The sequence below is a fragment of the Mustelus asterias genome, chromosome 17, assembly GCF_964213995.1.
Source record: "Mustelus asterias chromosome 17, sMusAst1.hap1.1, whole genome shotgun sequence".
In the NCBI taxonomy this organism is placed as follows: Eukaryota; Metazoa; Chordata; class Chondrichthyes; order Carcharhiniformes; family Triakidae; genus Mustelus; species Mustelus asterias.
In genome coordinates, this window is record NC_135817.1 from 67,394,320 (window position 1) to 67,414,993 (window position 20,674).

The 20,674-nt window shown below is 44.4% G+C and overlaps 1 protein-coding gene across 2 annotated transcripts in view; it reads left to right on the forward strand.

Moving 5' to 3' along the window:
• Window positions 1-20,674, forward strand: part of col8a1a (collagen, type VIII, alpha 1a) — a 168,221-nt gene that overhangs the window by 111,321 nt on the left and 36,226 nt on the right. For both annotated transcript variants that reach the window (XM_078232886.1, XM_078232887.1), the window contains exon 3: window positions 15,941-16,020. The gene's annotated coding sequence lies outside the window, so the exon portion shown is untranslated. The remainder of the gene's footprint in view (window positions 1-15,940; window positions 16,021-20,674) is intronic.

Below are 20,674 nucleotides of genomic sequence, written 5' to 3' on the forward strand. Positions count from 1 at the left end.
ACCACCAAAATAGACCCCATCAGTCTCGCAGCGGACACAGAGGAATTCATCAGGCGAATGAGGCTGCGGGAGTTCTTCCACAAACCCCAAGAGGCCAACAGCAAACATAATCAGACAGCCAATGAACCGGAATAGCCGACAGAGAGATCCGCAGTGCAGCAACCGAAGAGGAAAGAGTCGAATTGGACTCCTCCGGAAGGCCGCTGCCCTCGACTTGACATGTATGCCCAAGCCGTCAGGAGGTGCGTCAACACCAGATTCATCAGCCGCACTCACAAGACAGCCCCGAACATCACCCTAGCACAACGCAATGCCATCCGCGCTCTCAAGACGAACCGCAACATTGTTATCAAACCAGCAGACAAAGGAGGGGCATACTGAACAGAACGGATTATTGCAAAAAAGTCTACCGACAACTGAACAACGGGGAACACTACAGACAGTTACCCGCAGATCCGACCAAAGAACACACCCGTCAACTCAACAGACTGATCAAGACCTTTGATCCGGATCTTCAGAGCACCCACCATGCTCTCATCCCACGTACTCCCTGCGTTGGAGATCTCTACTGCCTCCCGAAGATACACAAGGCAAACACACCCGGCCGTCCCATCGTATCGGGCAATGGGACCCTGTGCGAGAACCTCTCCGGCTATGTTGAGGGCATCCTGAAACCCATTGTACAAAGAACCCCTAGCTTTTGTCGCGACACTACGGACTTCTACAGAAACTCAGCATACATGGAGCAGTTGAACCAGGAGCATTCCTCGTCACAATGGATGTCTCGGCACTCTACACCAGCATCCCCCACAATGATGGCATTGCTGCAACTGCCTCAGTACTCAACGCCGACAACTGCCTGTTTCTAGGTGCAATTTTACAGCTCATCCGCTTCATCCTGGACCACAATGTCTTCACCTTCAACAACCAGTTTTTCATCCAGACACATGGAATAACCAAGGGGACCAAATTTGCACCTCAATATGCCAACATCTTCATGCACAGGTTCGAACAAGACTTCTTCACCGCAAGGACCTTCAACCGATGCTATATACTAGATACATCGATGACATTTTCTTCCTTTGGACTCATGGTGAACAATCACTGAAACAACTATATGATGACATCAACAAGTTCCATCCTACCGTCAGACTCACCATGGACTACTGTCCGGAATTGGTTGCATTCTTGGACACACGCGTTTCCATTAAGGACGGTCACCTCAGCACTTCACTGTACCGCAAGCCCACGGATAACCTCACGATGCTCCACTTCTCCAGCTTCCACCCTAAACACGTTAAAGAAGCCATCCCCTATAGACAAGCCCTCCATATACACAGGATCTGCTCAGATGAGGAGGATCGTAACAGACACCTCCAGACGCTGAAAGATGCCCTCATAAGAACAGGATATGGCGCTCGACTCATCGATCGACAGTTCCGACGCGCCACAGCGAAAAACCGCACCGACCTCCTCAGAAGACAAACACGGGACACGGTGGACAGAGTACCCTTCGTCGTCCAGTACTTCCCCGGAGTGGAGAAGCTACGGCATCTTCTCCGGAGCCTTCAACATGTCATCGATGAAGGCAAACATCTCGCCAAGGCCATCCCCACACCCCCACTTCTTGCCTTCAAACAACCGCACAACCTCAAACAGACTATTGTCCGCAGCAAACCACCCAGCCTTCAGGAGAACAGTGACCAAGACACCACACAATCCTGCCACAGCAACCTCTGCAAGATGTGCCGGATCATCGACACGGATGCCATCATCTCACGTGAGAACACCATCCACCAGGTACACGGTACATACTCTTGCAACTCGGCCAACGTTGTCCACCTGATACACTGTAGGAAAGGATGTCCCGAGGCATGGTACATTGGGGAAACCATGCAGACACTATGACAATGGATGAATGAACACCGCTCGACAATCACCAGGCAAGAGCGTTCTCTTCCTGTTGGGGAACACTTCAGCGGTCACAGGCATTCGGCCTCTGACCTTCGGGTAAGCGTTCTCCAAAGCGGCCTTCACGACACACAACACAGAGTCGCTGAGCAGAGACTGATAGCCACGTTCCGCACACATGAGGACGGCCTCAACCGGGATCTTGGGTTCATGTCACACTATCTGTAACCCCCACGACTTGCCTGGGCTTGCAAAATCTCACTAACTGTCCTGTCTGGAGACAATACACATCTCCTTAACCTGTGCTTAACGCTCTCTCCACTCACATTGTCTGTGCCTTTAAGACTTGATTAGCTGTAAAGACTCGCATTCCAACCATTATTTTGTAAATTGAGTTTGTGCCTTTATAGGCCCTGTTTGTGAACAGAACTCCCACTCACCTGACGAAGGGGCAGCGCTCCGAAAGCTAGTGGCTTTTGCTACCAAATAAACCTGTTGGACTTTAACCTGGTGTTGTGAGACTTCTTACTGTGTTTACCCCAGTCCAACGCCGACATCTCCACATCATACTCTCTTACAGTCATCATTAAACCAGGTTTGGTCATCCGACTTGACAGGAATGTAGAATGAGGGTCATGACAGGCCATGAGGTTACAAATTGTGGTTCAATTCTGCTCTGTTTCGTGGGTGCCCAGTTTTGAGCTGCTAGATCTGTTTTGACTTTACCCTAACCAGCACAGTGATAGCACCCCAAACAACATGATGGACAATATCTTCATCATGAGAAAGGGCTTCATCTCCACAAGGTGGTCACGTTTATCAATCCTATCACTGACAATTGCATCTGGTACCGACTGGTTGGTGAGGATATGGTCAGGTAGGTTTTTCCCTGTTTGTCTCTCACCATCTGCCACAGACCCAGTTTGGCAGATTATCCCTCAGGATTCAGCAAACTCAGGAAGTAGTGATGCTACCAAGCCACCCTAAGTGGTGCACATTGAAATCCCCCCAACCGGGGTCCGCTCTGTGCCCTTGCTACACGCAATACTTCTTCCAAATTGGGTTCAACCTGGACAAGTGCTGATTCATCAGCAGAGGGTGATGGCGGGAGGGCAATAAGAAGCAGGAGATTTTCTAGCCCTTGGGTTGTCCTGTTGAGGATTTCTTTTTAGTTGTTTCACTCAATGTGGGTGTCACTGGCAAAACCTGCATCTGTTGCCCATCCCTAATTGGCCTTGAGAAGGTGAGAGCAGTATGATGGAGGAGTAGGATTTCTATTTTCCGTTAACATGAGGTCATCCAAAACTCTGCTGCTGTGAATTACCTCACTGCAAGTTCTCTGCTCGCTGACCTACTTTATTGGTTCCTAACCAGCAATGTCTTGACTTTAAAATTCTCACCCTTGTTTTCAAATCCTCGCATAGTCTCATCCCTCCCTATCTCTGTAATCTCCTCCAGCCCCACAATCCTCCAAGATATCTGCACTCCTCTTATTCCGGTCTCTTGTGCATGCACAATTTTACTTCCTCTGATATATTAGCGGCTATTGTCTTCAGTTGCCTAGGCCCCGAGTTCTGGCCCCTTTCTAAACCTCTCTGCTTCGCTACCTCAGTTTCCTCCTTTACGACGGTCCTTTGCACCTACTTCTTTGAACAAAAGGAGGCAGTGGTATAGTGGTATTGTCACTAGACTAGAATATAGAGACCCAGGTCAGGGGTTCAAATCCCACCATGGCATGTGGTCAAATTTGAAGTCAGTAAAAATAAATCTGGAATTAAAAGCCTAATGATGACTATGAAACCATTTTTGATTGTCATAAAGACCCACCTGTTTCACTAATGTCCTGTAGGGAAGGAAATCTGCTGTCCTTACCTGGTCTGGCCTATATGTTTCTCCAGGCCCACAGCATTGTAGTTGACTCTGAAATGGAGGGCAATTAGGGATGGCCAATAAATGCTGGGCCCAGCCAGTGACACCTATGTCCCGTAAAATGAACTTTTAAAAAAGTTTATGGTTATTTGGTCTAATACCTTTACATGTGGCCCAGTGTAATATTTTGTTTTATAACGATCCTGTGGAATTCTGTGGGATTTTTTGTTACATTAAAGGCGCCACATAAATATGTTGTTGTTACTGAACACTCTTCCAAGCGTCCTATAGATCCTTCAGATAAGACCGCTTCCACGCGTCTTATGGAGCCTGTGAGCAGGGTAAGGATACTTTCAAGCCTTCCTTCTGCTTTGTAATCTCTTTGCAACTCCTGAGCTCACTGAATTTCCTCGACAAGCTGCAGTTCCTCTTCGTGCTGTTTCTCTAGCCAAAGTAGTTAGATCTGGACTGCTCCTATGTTGAATATTGTCCAGTTCCTCCCTGAACGGGTTGATTTTTTAAAAACTGTGTCTTCTGGAATTTGGCTCAGTGATCAAGTTGCTTGCATCAACTTCATAACCTTAAGCAACTCAGTTAGGTCATTTTAAAGTTTTAACAATCCAGCACGGGGGAAAAAATGTAGCACCGGGCACGTTTTGGACTGGTAGATAGCCCAGATTCTTTTCATGGAGCTGTTTGAGTTCAAGCTCTCAGACGCTACAGGAGAACAAACACATAAACCATCCCAGGGACAGCCTGTGAAAACAAAGCTGTCGGATGGGTCTCTCCATCACCGCATAGCCGCGCGTTTAGTTTGGCTATAGGTCAAACAATCGGGTCTTAAAATACAAAAGGCTACGACCACAGTAAAAAGGTATTCAAACATGCGCTTCTTGCATACCCATCTGTCCACAGAGGAAGCTAGTATGTTGTACTTGTTCAGAAGCAGACACTGTTGGCATTACCTCTTCAGCGTGGAATTTGTGGTGGAAATATTTATTCTGGATTTACTTTCAAACAATAAAGTAACGATGATTGCATTGATTTTGGAAGACATTACGCTTAGGGGAGTAAAATTATTTAACTTGACAGCTAGTGAAATTCTCGAGCTGTTTCTGATTCTTTTATACTTCATAACAAGTAGGAAAATGAACATTGATTTTTATGAGTGTACTGCACAACTGTAAGGATATGGAGGGCGATTTTGAGCCTGTGTTAGCGGACCTCGCGATTGCCACATGGGCAGCAAAGAGGGAGAGAATCAGGAAAGGTGATTCTCTCCGGAGAGATCGCATTTCCCGATTTCCATGCCCTCGCCGGTGATGTCATGAGCATCATGCCCACAAAGGGCAAGAACCTTATTTTATAGCATTTACAGATAATTAGCCAGACCTCCTGCCACATGATCCCTCCCTCCCCCCTCACTGCATATTCAAACCTCGCTGACATGACTTTGATTTGATTTGACTTGATTCAGTTTGATTTATTATTGTCACATGTATTGGGATACAGTGAAAAGTATTGTATCTTGCTCGCTATACAGACAAAACATACTGTTCATAGAGTACATAACAGAAGGAAAGGAGGGGACAGGATGAAGTGTTACAGTCATAGCTAGGGTGCAGAGAGGTTTTTGCAAAGACGTTTTCTTACATTAAAGGCTCTGTCTAAATACAAGTCATTATTATTGCTGCATTGACCCTTCTAACTCTGGAAGCAATTTCTCCTTATTCGCACTATCAAAACCATTCATGATTTTGAACATCTTTATCAGCTCTCCGGTTACTTATATATTGTTTTAAGTTTATTTATTAGTCACAAGTAAGGCTTACTTTAACACTACATTAAAGTTACTGGGAAAATCCCCTAGTCATCACACTCCGGTGCCTGTTTGGGTACACTGAGGGAGAATTTAGCATAGCCAAATGAATTTAGCATGGCCAATGCACCCAACCAGCACATCTTTCAGATTGTGGGAGGAAACTGGAGCACCCAGAGGAAATCCACACTGTTGATCTGCTGATCTGATGGGGAGAATGTGCAAACTCCACACAGACAGCGACCCAAGCCAGGAATCGAACCTGAGTTCCTAGCGCTGTGAGGCAGCAGTGCTAACCATTGTGCCACTGTGCCTTAAGGAGGGACCCGGGGACGGGCAGGGATGGGGACGGGACCTGGCTAAGTGCCTTAATATCTGCCTTAAGGAGAACTCTCCTTACAATCCTTATAGGACCCTGACCCTGCCACCATTTTAATCAATCTCTCTTGTTCTCTCGCTAAGGTCTCGATATCCTCCCCAACATTTGGTGCCCAGAATTGAACACAATACCCCAGCTGAGGCTTAACCAGTGTTTTATAAAGCTGCAGCACAACTTCCTTTGTCTTTGTATTCTACCCTTTTATTAAGAAAGCCAAGGATCTCATCTATTTTTCTTTAACAACTTTGCCCTTTAAACTGTTGTTCTGCTACCTTCATGGTTTGTATATGTACACCCTCTGATATCTCAGGAAATTATCAGGTGAAGGAAGTCTGTGTTATATCTGAATCAAACTGGGATTACTGAAAGAGGCACTGAATTTGGGATAAATTCCTTTTGTCTTCTTTCTACTCTAGCCAGGCTGAATGAAACTGCTGACATTGCACTGCTGAAAGTGCGATGCATTACTATGGTAATGTGACAATGGGAAACTATCACTTACTTTTCATATTCTACTTTTCATGCAACGCTTGTGATTAGGATTAGTGCTATTTGTAATTGAATTTGTCTTGTGCTATTATTTCAGGCCCAATGGGCCAGCTGGTTATTTTTTTTCCTGCCTTTTCATTTTTGAATGTTTGTATTGTCATGACTTTTTTTGCAGGATTATAAGTCTGGTATGGCCAGCTGCCAATGGAATCAATGTGCAATGCTATAATAGTTGGAAATACGGATGCAGGTTCAATTCCCCAATGTTGCTGAGTTCATAGTTATGCTTCCCCAATGGGAATGGAAGAGGAAGCAGTGGAAGAAAAATTGTCGTAAATTAAGGAAGCATGTGTGGATTACCAGACAGCAGATCAACAGCTGCCCACCTTTTCACAATCAGCATAAGATTTGGGGCCAATGTGAGCTATAGAGCCCCTTAAGCTGGGAGACCAGGGCAACAGGAGTAGGGAACAAATAAGACAGTAGGAGAGAATTCGGTGTATAGTTATGGATATGACGGTGAAGCTAACATTGTACCTAACAGATTACTGCCTGAAAGACCAATGATGACAACCTATAGCTTGGCCCAATTGGTAGAGCTCTTTCCTCTGAGCCAGATGGTTGTTGTGTGGCACAGTGTCACAGTGGTTAGCACTGCTGTCTCATAGCACCAGGGACCAGACTTCAAATCCAGCCTTGGGTGACTGTCTGTGTGGAGTTTGCACGTTCTCCCCACGTCTGCATGGGTTTCCTCCGGGTGCTCTGGTTTCCTCCCACAGTCCAAAGATGTGCAGGTTAGGCGGATTGGCCACGCTAAGTTGTCCCTTAGGCTCCCAAGGGAATTAGTGGGGTACATATGAGAGGTTACAGGGATGGGGTCTGGGTAAGATGCTCTGTCAGAGAGTTGGTGCAGACTTGATGGGCTGAATGGCCTCCTTCTGTACTGTAGGGATACTATGATATTCTGATGTTCAGCTTATTACAGTTTGGGTACATAATCTTGGCTGGTGCTTCAGTGCTGCACTGGTGGAATATTGTACTCTCACAGATGTATTACTTTAGATGACATATTAAACCAAAACCTTCCCTGCCTGCTGCAGTGGAAAGAAGATTGTTTGACACCAAGCAAACTTGAGAAGGAAATTCTCCTCAACAATATTCCAACCTTAACCTCCACTACCAAAAGAACAATGAAAGGGCATTCATTCATTTGGATGTAATTCTCCAATCTCGTCTGTGCCTGCCCCGCTGCAAGTGAGAATGGAGAATTTGGCATTTCAGCGGCATTGGAGAATCCTAGCCACAAACGAGGGTGGAGCTTTTAGGCATTCATGTTTGTTTGGCCATACTGCATTCAAATTGACTGCCTATTTGCCTGCACAAGAGTGATTGCATTCTGAAGGAACCTGTGGGTTGTAAAGTGCATTGAGAGATTCTGACCATATACTAAGGTGCCCTATAAATACAAATTCATTCTTCTCATAGAACATAGAACATAGAACATTACAGCGCAGAACAGGCCCTTCGGCCCACGATGTTGCACCGACCAGTTAAAAAAAAACTGTGACCCTCCAACCTAAACCAATTTCTTTTCGTCCATGAACCTATCTACGGATCTCTTAAACGCCCCCAAACTAGGCGCATTTACTACTGATGCTGGCAGGGCATTCCAATCCCTCACCACCCTCTGGGTAAAGAACCTACCCCTGACATCGGTTCTATAACTACCCCCCCTCAATTTAAAGCCATGCCCCCTCGTGCTGGATTTCTCCATCAGAGGAAAAAGGCTATCACTATCCACCCTATCTAAACCTCTAATCATCTTATATGTTTCAATAAGATCCCCTCTTAGCCGCCGCCTTTCCAGCGAAAACAATCCCAAATCCCTCAGCCTCTCCTCATAGGATCTCCCCTCCATACCAGGCAACATCCTGGTAAACCTCTTCTGCACCCTCTCCAAAGCCTCCACATCCTTCCTGTAATGTGGGGACCAGAACTGCACACAGTACTCCAAGTGCGGCCGCACCAGAGTTGTGTACAGTTGCAACATAACGCTACGACTCCTAAATTCAATCCCCCTACCAATAAACGCCAAGACACCATATGCCTTCTTAACAACCTTATCTACTTGATTCCCAACTTTCAGGGATCTATGCACACATACACCTAGATCCCTCTGCTCCTCCACACTATTCAAAGTCCTCCCGTTAGCCCTATACTCAACACATCTGTTATTCCTACCAAAGTGAATTACCTCACACTTCTCCGCATTAAACTCCATCCGCCACCTCTCGGCCCAACTTTGCAACCTGTCTAAGTCTTCCTGCAAACTACGACACCCTTCCTCACTGTCTACCACACCACCGACTTTGGTGTCATCAGCAAATTTGCTAATCCACCCAACTATACCCTCATCCAGATCATTAATAAATATTACAAACAGCAGTGGCCCCAAAACAGATCCCTGAGGTACACCACTTGTAACCGCACTCCATGATGAATATTTACTATCAACCACCACCCTCTGTTTCCTATCCGCTAGCCAATTCCTGATCCAATTTCCTAGATCACCCCCAATCCCATACATCTGCATTTTCTGCAGAAGCCTACCATGGTGAACCTTATCAAACGCCTTACTAAAATCCATATATACCACGTCCACTGCCTTGCCCCCATCCACCTCCTTGGTCACTTTCTCAAAAAACTCAATAAGGTTAGTAAGGCACGACCTACCTGCCACAAAACCATGCTGACTATCACCTATCAATTCATTACTCTCCAAATAACTATAAATCCTATCCCTGAATGAGTTTGCACAGAGCAATTCCCTATATTTGACAGCACCATCATTACCAGCACCAAGGAGAAGCTGGAACTTCACCACAACGTGAGAGGGAAAGCTGGAGACTTTCAGTAGCATCCTTCCATATACCCTCGCAGCCTGTCATACAAGTGGAGATTTCCAGTGTTTCCCCTTGATCAGAGAAAGCACTTGATGTAGATAGACGCCCCAATGTGGGAATAAATAAATCCTGTACTGTAATGTTATAGAGAAATATGAACCTGGGTGCTTGGAAGTCAATATAAAACTTAGCAGAATGTGTGCACTATCTGAACAGATTTGAACTGTGAGTTTATCCAACTGGAGACACTGATATCCTTCTGCATGGAGATATATCAGGAAGAACTTGCGACTTGGGCTCAACTAAACTCTACAAAACCCAATCAGATTGGCCAGTTTCCAGCACTGCATTTGTCTGCACTCAGAAGGAATCTTGTTATTATAAAGTACCTTTAGACATCCTGAGGTTCTAATAAGGTGCATAATGCATGGTCAATATGATACCGCTGGTTTTATGTCTCTGCCGCAGTTGACCCCAAACACAAAGTGGGTGTTTTTGAGGCATTTACAGTCAGAAATGTGGGTTGGTTACCACTCTAAGCCAGTACAAGCCCATTGGCGTTGAGCCCAATCCCGTGTTTATCCTTGCACATTTTTGATTAGGAGTCACTGAAAAATTAATAGGAGCAGTTATTCTGAATGATTTATTTCCCCTTCTGAGCCCAGTGACAGGGAGGATAATTGTTTAACTCCCATGCTGGTTAAGATCATCTGTCCTCAGGGGCTCTCCCTGGAATAACATGGCTACATTTTATACTAGCAATGTCTTTATCAACTCAGCCGACATTGAGTTCGAGCAATGTACCTTCTGAAGGTGTGGGTACAGTTAATTTTCAAGCCGTTCGATTACTGGAAAACTCACATTTTCAGCAACTGCAGAAATCAGTGTAATTTGTAACTCAAGGTACACTGCTGCCACCAGACTCTTGAATGGACCTGCCTTGTTTTAAGTTGATCTTTCTCTACACCCTAGCTATGACTGTAACAGTACATTCTGCACTCTCTTCTTTCATTCTCTATGAACCGTACACTTTGTCTGTATAGCACACAAGAAACAATATTTTTCACTGTGTGACAATAATAAATCAAATCAAATCAAACTGTGATTCACAAAGGATCAGGCCAACACTATGGTCTGTGATTAAAGTACCATATTCCAAAGTGATGGCATTCGCTTTAAACTCACTGGTTAATAAAGTTGATTCATGTTATTAATCATCAGGATTGGCTATCTAACAGAAAGTAGAGAGTCGGAATAAATGGGTGCTTTTCTGGTTGCAATCAGTGACTAGTGGCGTGCCGCAGGGATCGGTGCTGGGGCCTCAACTATTTACCATATATATATATAGACGATCTGGAGGAGGGGACCGAGTGTAGGGTAACAAAGTTTGCGGATGACACAAAGATGAGTGGGAAAGCAAATTGCGTGGAGGACACAGAGAGTCTGCAGAGAGATTTGGATAGGCTAAGTGAGTGGGCAAGGATCTGGCAGATAGAGTATAACGTTGGTAAGTGTGAGGTTATCCACTTCGGAAGGAATAATAGTAAAATGGACTATTATTTAAACGGTTAAAAATTTCAACATGCTACTGTGCAGAGGGACCTGGGGGTCCTTGTGCATGAATCACAAAAACTCAGTTTGCAGGTGCAGCAGGTAATCAAGAAGGCAAATGGAATGTTGGCCTTTATTGCGAGAGGGATGGAGTATAAAAGCAGGGAGGTCATGCTGCAACTGTACAGGGTACTGGTGAGGCCGCACCTAGAGTACTGTGTACAATTTTGGTCCCCTTATTTAAGAAAGGATATATTAGCTTTGGAGGGGGTACAGAGAAGCTTCACCAGGTTGATTCCGGAGATGAGGGGGTTAGCTTATGAGGAGAGATTGAGTAGACTGGGCCTGTACTCATTGGAGTTTAGAAGGTTGAGGGGAGATCTTATAGAGACAGATAAGATAATGAAGGGGCTAGACAGGGTAGAAGCAGCGAGGTTATTTCCAATGGAAACAAGAACTAGGGGGCATAGCCTCAAAATACAGGGGAGTCAATTTAGAACAGAGTTGAGGAGGAACTTGTTCTCCCAGAGGGTAGTGAATCTTTGGAATTCTCTGCCCAATGAAGCAGTAGAGGCTACCTCGTTAAATGTGTTTAAGTCATAGATAGATAGATTTTTAACCATTAAGGGTTATAGGGAGCGGGCGGGTAAGTGGAACTGAACCCACTATCAGATCAGCCATGATCTTATTGAACGGCGGAGCAGGCTTGAGGGGCCAGATGGCCTACTCCTGCTCCTATTTCTTATGTTCTTATACCTACAGCATAATTTATTAAAGCTGATAGTTTTATGTTGACATTACAGTATGGAAATTGAACACATATGTCCTTTAAAACAACAGCTTGTCATCACTTTCTTTTTTGTTTTTATTCCAATTCAATCAAATCAAGTCCAATTCAGAGTCTCAACAAGTTGAGACATTCCCGATCCAAGCTGACAAGACAGGGCTCTCACCTCCGGTCTTGGGCTTGATCTACATGATCCAAGCTGATTGGAGTAGGCATAGCTCCTCCTCCAAGGCTTGATCTCATTTGCATCTTAGCCAAAAGGTCGAGATGCCGCTTTTAAAAATTGCTTCAAATGAAGCTAAAATGTAACCTAATGACTTCAACCAAGCACAGCACGTTGACACTACACTTGATCTTAGCCAAAAGGCCGGGTCATCACTTTTCTATTTAATGAGGTAAGAAATTTCCTCAGATCTACGCGCTTTTAGCAAATGATTTCAAATTGTAAGTGATCATCGTGGTGGGGCTTAAGAGGTTTCGGAATTTCTGTTTACATTGCTTATATTTAGGGTATTTTTTGTATACTATGGGCATCTTGGTGAGGCTAACATTGTACTGAACAGATTACTGCCTGAAAGACCAATGAGTACAACATATACAAAGGCCCTAGATCCCATTGCTTACTTTACTTTTTTTTCAGTTCATGTAGATTAGCAGGGTAAATATGTGGGGTGACAGGGAAAGGGCCTCGGTGGGATTGTTGTCAGTGCAGGTTCAATGGGCTGAATGGCCTATTTCTGTACTGTAGGGATTCTATAATTTAATATCTTTGTTTCTCAATTACAAATTTGCTGTAATCTATTATTGCGGCAAATGGGTTAAGGCACATCATCCCTTTAATAATGCAAAGCCACGCATCCCATTAATTGAACATTTGGCTGCAGGAAATAGGCATCCATACTCAGTAAAGTATGACAGAGCATTGTATCAAAGGCACCCATCCAGAGCCTGAATGCAAAACTGAGATTAACAAGGTCCAATCTTAGAACAGATAATTCTCTTTCTCTGCTCACACTGTACAAATAAACAGATTTTCATCTAACATCTACTACTAGTACCTCATGTCAGGGATTACTTCTTCCTAAAGTACGAAAATACATCAACAGTTCAGTTACGAGGAGCGAACGACTTGAAACACTGGTAGATATGAGTTATGTTGAGTGTTATTTCAGTCAATGCCTGTGACGGTATGTTGGACTATCACGGTGATGTTAAATTCTGAGCTGGGAAGTCTGTGTACAAGTGAATGTAAATCAAGTGTTGCTTCAAGGAAACTAGATTTCTTTTCTGGTGGTTCACACACAAGAATGATTCACAACCTTAACATAGAACCGATGAACAATTTTATCCGATGAAATCAGAAACGTTTATGTGTAATCATTGAATTAAAAATGTTGTTTAGTATTTAATTTACAATTCATGCAGTGTCAGTGTATCATTCAATAAAAGATCATTTCCTTCCATCACACCAATCCTTCATAAGGTGATATTTTATCCAAACAGCTAATGAAACATAGAAACTAGAAGCAGGAGTAGGCTATCCGGCCCTTCGAGCCTGCTCCGCCATTCTCTTTGGTCATGGTTGGTCATCGAATTCAATATCTTGATTCCAACCCCCCCCCCCCCCCCCCCCCCCCCCCGCCCCAAATACCTTTAGCCCCTGGAGCTATATCTAATTTATTCTTGAAATCAGCCAATGTTTTGGCCTCAGCTAATGGGAGGTGAACAGGAATTATTACTTCTTCTGTCACTACATGTAAAGCTGCAATTGTATGAACACACGAGAATAATCATTCATAATCGCAGATTATAGAAATGCAAATCTGAAAGATCACAAATATCAGAACCGCTCAAAACAAGAACAAAAGGTTGCCATTTTAAATAGAATAAAAATGGCTAGAGCAGATACCACTAGATCAGATGACCTTCTTAAATGCTTACAATTTGTTCCTCAACCATATAATTCACAAATCAACAAGTAACCTACAAAAAAAGGGCAAGTGCTTTCCATTAAAATATCACATAAGCACAAGTGGCATAAAATGTGCTTTGTGTACCTTTACCAGTGTGTGTCAGTCACCCCTCTGTCACCAGGTAAGCCCAGAGGAAGGTATTTTGTGTAAATCTTCCCTTAGATGGCATCAGTAAGTTCCTCTTCAGTGGCATTGACAATATAAAAGACTGCCCATTATCCATATTAACAATGCCATTGAAGTTCCAGACACACATTTTGCTCCATGGCTGCGTTTTATTGGCAATTGATGCTCCCCACTCAGCCTTGTGGGTGCATGGCAATGCATAATTGAGAATGTGACCAACCAAGCTATGCACAAGCAAACTTCCCATAGGTGTGACCACACAACATTCTTAAAGAGACCGTGCAGTGCAACAAGCTGGTCGCAGACAGCAAATGGAAAATTGGAAATAGCAGAATGTAAGAGAAGATAACAATGACAGCAGAAAACTTGCATTTATATAGCACCTTTAATATAGTAAACTATCCCAGGGTGCTTAGCAAGAGCGTTACCTAACAAAATTTGACACTGAGCCACAAAAGGAGATATTAGAGCAGATGAAAGCGGAGTTGTTATCCTGCCTTTACAGTTGACATGCATTTTGGGAGACACTTTGCCATCCCTACAAAGCAGGTGCAAAAGCTCCATTTGAAAGAAATGAGGGTATTTAAATGTTATCTAACTAACATGGGAGCGATCTGGACAAATACACTGTAGCTGGTAACCTGGCATGAGAAATCCCACATAGAAATACTTCTGCAATGATGGAACAGTTGGGCTACATTAATAACACAAAGTAGGTGAGATAGTTTGACATGTACCTTGGCCTTAAATTTCAATTGATCTTTTAGTTGAAGCAAACTCAGTAAACAGCGTCGACTTGGTCAATGTTTACCAATGTTTACCGTGGGGCGGCACGGTAGCACAGTGGTTAGCACTGCTGCTTCACAGCTCCAGGGACCTGGGTTCGATTCCCGGCTTGGGTCACTGTCTGTGTGGAGTTTGCACATTCTCCTCGTGTCTGCGTGGGTTTCCTCCGGGTGCTCCGGTTTCCTCCCACTGTCCAAAGATGTGCAGGTTAGGTTGATTGGCCATGCTAAAATTGCCCCTTAGTGTCCTGGGATGCGTAGATTAGAGGGATTAGTGGGTAAAATATGTAGGGATATGGGGGTAGGGCCTGGGTGGGATTGTGGTCGGTGCAGACTCGATGGGCCGAATGGCCTCTTTCTGTACTGTAGGGTTTCTATGTTCATGTTTCTAATTCCAAATGGAATTTGCGGCAATGATAGAAAGTGTACATTTTTGGGAAACTCAACAAGTGTCCTGACCAGATGAGAAATAACATTGTCATTTGATTTGATTTAAACATCCATCAGTCAGCTTACAACCAGCTCCGTGCCAATTTTGAGGTGATGAAGCGAACTGTAATCCAGACACCTTTTCATCTTGTTTGTCAAAATGATCAAAAGTATTAACTCTAAAAATTGATTCTGTAATGTGAAGACAAATGCGCATTAGGCCCTCTGTGAATTCATACATTTCCTTCACTTTCCTAAGTTTGGATCATTATTTTTAATACCAGACATATTTTTTTGAAGCCAGCTGTAGGGCACCATCTAGTGTGCAGATTCCACCTGCAGGTTTATCTGTCGGTTTTTATTGACACAAATTGTTGGTTTAAAAAATTGTGCATGTTAATCGCAAGTCATTTGCTGCAGCAAAGCAAGGGAGCAGCAGCTTCTCATTAGTATAGTACCTGTCATGCGGGGGACCGGGGTTCAATTCCCCGACGGGGTGTTTCGAGGTGTGCCCAAAGGCGCACTGCTAGGGTGTCTTTAGGGTGGCACGGTTGTACAATGGTTAGCACTGCTGCCTCACAGCACCAGAGGCCCAGGTTCGATTCCCGGCTTGAGTCACTGTGCGGAGTCTGCGCGTTTTCCCCGTGTCTACGTGGGTTTCCTCCGGGTGCTCCGGTTTCCTCCCACAGTCCGATAGATGGGCTGGTTAGGTGCATTGGCCATGCCAAATTCTCCCTCAGCGTACCCAAACAGTGTAGTGACCAGGGGATTTTCAGAGCAACTTCATTGCAGTGTTAATGTAAGCCGACTTGTGACACAAATAAATAAACTGTAACTAAAAAAAAAACTTTAAGCTTAAAAAAAGAAAGACAAAATTGGACTAACATAGTGCTTTTCATCTGCTTTATTTATTCTACAGATCAAACCTGAACTGCTTTGAAACTGTAAAGCCGCATTTCTGCCTCCTTTCCTAACTACCGCCTGGTAAGGAAAACAAAAGTAAGTAGAAGTGGAATCATTTCCCTTTGTTTATAAGACTATGGGGAAATCTGCAGATTATAACTGTAAGCAAGATGACTTTGAGGTCCTTTTAAAATTGGAGACCTTGGTGTAAATGTGAAGGTGTTAATACAGCTGTTTTAACATTCTCACTGTCCCAGCCGCAACTACTATGTTCCTCACTACCACCACCATCGCACTTTGCAAATGAACTTTCATGGTGTTTCTGCAATCGTAATCCATGCAAACTAAATTTTGAAATGACAGAAGTTACCTGCACTTCTTTAATGGCAGATCATAGATTTAATGTTATATTCAAAAAGACAGCAACTCCGATAGTGCAGCACTCGCACGGTACTACACTGGTATGTCAGCCCAGATTGTGCATTATTTAAGGCTAATATATAAAGCATTAGAACATTCAAGGCCTGTGAATCACCCAATTAGGGTCGCCAATGTGGTTTAAATGTATTCATAGAATCTCTACAGTGCAGAAGGGGCCATTCAGCCCATCAAGTCTGCACTGACTCTCCGACAGATCATCTTACTCAAGCCCTATCCCTTTACCCCCACATATTTACCCTGCTAATCCCCCTAACCTACACATGTTGGGACTCTAAGGGGCAATTTAGCATGGCATTTCCACCTGACCTATATATCTTTGGAATGTGGGAGGAAACCAGAGCACCTGGCGGAAACCTACACAGACATGGGGAGAACGTGCAAACGCCACACAGAAAATTGAACCCGTGCTGTGAGGCGGCAGTACTAACCATTGTGCCACCGTGCCACCCCCCATTAGCTGGCTCCCACGTCCACCCTGATGACGTTGTATGTTACTTAGTCTAACATTGGAATGATTGCTGGGACGTGGGTATGTTCACATGACAACTGGTTTATTTTACGCAATGGAACTATGTACAGCTATCCACGACCAGGTATTACATTACTGAAGCCATGAAAATTCTCCCTCGTGACTCTTAGCAATATGTCCCCTTGAATAATCATTATCAGAGGAGCTATTTACACAGTCCCACCCATTGCCCCTAATTCTACACATTCATTGGAAAGCAAAAATATTCATTACCCAATTGAATAATGTTTGACTGTCAGCCAAACAGCCTTTTCTTTCCATTTTCAATATTTTCACATCTGGTAACGAGAAATGTTCAAAGAAAATGATGACAAAAACCCAATATTTTTTCATGTCGCCGTGATTTTTCTCCAGGGGGGTTGCCCACGTGTCCCGCCGAATGGTCTTCAATTCTTGGAGACTCCGGGCCAATCCTGGAAAATTGGCAACCCGACTGTCCGAATCGCTTCTATTTTTAAACAGCGGCAATCGGGAATTTATAGGAAAATCCTTTTCACCAGTGTTGCGTGATAGATTTTGACAGTTAACCAGTTGCTGCTTGGAGGGTTAAATGAGAAACTTACCCTTCAAATTCTCGCAAGCCAACTGGAAAAATTGCTATCAGATGTTATCTCCGAAACAAGGTCACTATTAATGGGTTATATTCACTATTTTGTAAGACTGACTAATGCTGAATGTAGGTTCCACAATTAGCCCCCTTTGTTCTCCAATTCATTGACAGTTTGAGGAATAAACAGATGTTTCACAGTCGCACCATCAGTTCTGGCATCGCTTCACCCTATTGCAGTCAGCGGCCAGCATTATTCAGCTTTTAACTGTGGGAAACTGTTATTGAAAAGATACATTCATTTAACTTCAGTCTAAATTGCAAAACATTACCAGCTGACAGGCTGTCTGGAGACTCTTGATTTATGTTGAGCAGACTTTTCAGCGAGACGTTTTGGCTTTCCTGGAGTTCAGGCCTAAGAGGCCTGCTGTGCAGGCGAATCCCAGCAGGTGACGGTTTAAGAACCCGTCCAAGTGCATGTTAAAAAGTCCTGGTGCAGTCAGTGCACTCTGGAAATGTGCGGGAATGATTCTTCTTTTATCACAATTCCCCGGAATTTACTGTTGTGAAGAATTGTAATAATGTATACTGTAGATCAAAACATCAAGCTAAACCAGACAAAACGACTGCAACAGATCAACTGTGCTATAAAACTGTTCTTCCTTTAGGGAAGGAAATCTGTATCCTTCCTTGATTTGGCCTACACGATTCCAGACCCGTCGCAACGTGGTTGACTCTTAACTGCCCTTAGAAATAGCTTACGAAGCCATTCAATTCAAGGGCAATTAGGATTGTACTCTGTTATCTTTTTTGAGGAGTCAGCTGTGTTTTAGTTGCTGTGCAGTATTTAGATCTCTATTGCTTCACCCAGTCTATCTCTTGTTGCCCATGAAGTGTCATCCTGAGAGGATGTCTTGCCTGATTCCATGTCAGAATCCATGGATGATCACATTGCCAAAGAGCTGGTAGTTTCCAGTGGTAAAAGTCAAGTCAAAGTTCAATCCCAGCTGCGAGTCTTCTTCCCTTGACAACTGGATATCAACACGGAAGCTGTGGCAGAATCTTTAACACTTCTGAAGCTGCAGAACCCTGTACAGCAATTTTCTCCCCAAGTTATTCATCTCCAGGAAATCCATCTTCATTTCTTTGGTGAAATTCCTCCCATTACAGAAGATGGTGCTGTCTTGTTTCGTCAGAAATCCTCCCATTGCCTAGAGTGGCGCCATCTCACTCAAAGTGTGGCTCTCTTGCTGCTGCTTCCAGAACGTGGAAACTCCTGAAGTAACATTGGGAAAGCATCTCTTCTTCCTCCCTGAAAGGCTTTCAGGAATTTTGTCATTCTTTTCCTTCACCATTTATATTCATTGGAAACGCCATCTTGATGCAGCAGTGGATGATGTGCCTGTGACAGTCTTCACTGGAGTTAAAGGTCATTTCTCTTCTGAAGGTCTTTCCCTGTGTGATTCAGGGGAGTAACAAGTTCCTCAAAGAGTCCTGAGTTCTTCTCTCCCAGTCCCAGAGGGCCCGATTTTACCATCTCATTGTGCCTGTTTTCAGGCGTGAAAATTTGGTAAGGTCGGGCGTGAGGCGGGTAGCGGGATCCATGCCCGCCTCCACGCCAGTTCCCCCTTTACCAAGAGCTGAAACAGGCGCGACGGCCATTTAAATGCATTTAAATTGACTTAATGGGCTGCACGCCTAACCTTATCCACACTTCCTCCCTTATCATTGCGTTCGCCAATCCAGAATCGGCACAAAACAGTCCACAAACGTCCGATTTAGGCGCTCCAGTTAGTGAGGAGGTAAGTGCCGAGTGTCTGATGGCTCTCTGCTTGAGATTGTTTGGGGGGGGAGTCCACTGCCTGAGATCAATGGGGGGGGGAAGGGATCCCGCTGCCACTCTGCCTGAGATCAATGGGGGGGAAGGGGTCCCGCTGCCACTCTGCCTGAGATCAGTGAGGGGGAAGGGGGGTCCACTGTCACTCTACCTGAGATCAGTGAAGAGGAAGGGGAAGGGAGGGGCCCACGATTGATCTAGGTGGTGGGGGTGTGGGGGGGATAAGGGGATCAGTAATGTTGTTGGGGTGAGGCAATGTCTGTTGGGGCCAGGGGGAGGCATTATCTGGCCCGGGAGGGATGTGACAGGGAAGCACCATTCTATCATTTTTTTTTCTGCGCATGCGCAATTGGAGGCGCCGATCGGAGCTGCAGGGTTTCGGGCGGGTTAGGCCTCACCCACAAGCTTGTGCAGCGCAATTCAGAATCGCTGATATTTTTGCAGGCAGCGTGCGTATGGGGGTGCCTGAGAACGAGTCTAAAAGTCAGATCTGAAACACTCCTATTTCAAGTCCACCCAGCACTTAGAATCAAAATGGTAAAATAGGGTCCAATGTGTCCAAAAGTGAATGCTCTTCAATCTTCTCTCTCGGATCAGTCTTTCCTGAAAAGTCACTGTCCTTGCAGTTCTGTAGTTCCAACAATGCTGCTAAATTGCTGTCCCATTCTGATGATGATGATAATGATCCCCAAGACAGAGAGGAAATCTCGCACATCTCCAAGGTGCCTTCCCTAAAGGCCAGGAATACTTTGGGAGACTGACATCTTCAGGAATGTGACTTGGGGAGGGACAAAGTGATTTGATAAAGGGAATTACAGCAAAGAAATCAAAATAGCAAAAGACAAAGGGCGGTATTTTCCGTTCCCTTCCCACCAGTGGGATCTTCCGGTCCCATTGAAGATGATCTCCCGTGGCCAGTTCCCCAGTGGCAGGATAGGAGAACTATGGAAAATGTCATAGACATTAGCGAGCCGCCTTCGCCACCGGAAAACAGGCTGGAGGAGCCAGAAAGTCCTGCCCATAGTTTCATAATGTTGTTAGGAAGTAGATAGCATACTTGGGGCGAGGTGTAGTATAATGTGTCAGCAGAGAGGAGATGCTAATGTATGATGTGGATGATGATGTGTCACTGATATCAGTCAGTTATATGTTAGACTCTCAAGAGAGAAATTGAAACACCATGTCCGGAAGCAACATACCTACTCTGTAGCCCCTTTAGATGTACTACTAATAAACAAATGTTAAACAAGTCCCAGCATATGTTACAGAATTTCTAGTAACCAAATATCCCTCCCAGAGTCTATTGTAAGGTATTGGGCACTATTCAGTAAGTCTTATCAAAGTATTTGTAGTTTTAGGTAGTTCAACAGTAAGTATTTATTAACTACTAGAAATG